Here is a 326-nt window from a genome sequence, read left to right as displayed (position 1 = left end):
CCTACTGGTATACGAGTGAATGAACACATACATAATTTTATAAACATCAAATAACCGAAAGAAGCAAACAGAAAACAACAAAAGAAGAATGGCAATAAACAAAACAAAGACAAAAGAGGAAGAAACCGAAATCTGATGTCAAACAAGGTCACATTGCGGCGAAAATTATAACGAAAAAAAAGAAGAAGAATACACCTTACAATATATATATATATATGACCTTTTAACCTTTGACATCATCTCTTCATCCTGACATTAATCTGACATCCGTGACATCAGCTGACCTCGTTCGGATAGAAAGATTATTTGATGAATCTTCACAAGCA

General features: G+C 33.1%; 1 protein-coding gene across 2 annotated transcripts in view; it reads right to left on the bottom strand.

Annotated features, from left to right (window-relative positions):
• LOC119586830 overlaps positions 1 to 326 on the bottom strand; it is a gene marked incomplete in the record, with an annotated part of 64,172 nt that overhangs the window by 62,742 nt on the left and 1,104 nt on the right.

Source organism: Penaeus monodon, chromosome 22 (assembly GCF_015228065.2).
Source record: "Penaeus monodon isolate SGIC_2016 chromosome 22, NSTDA_Pmon_1, whole genome shotgun sequence".
Lineage (NCBI taxonomy): Eukaryota > Metazoa > Arthropoda > Malacostraca > Decapoda > Penaeidae > Penaeus > Penaeus monodon.
This window is presented reverse-complemented; position numbering and strand designations above follow the sequence as displayed.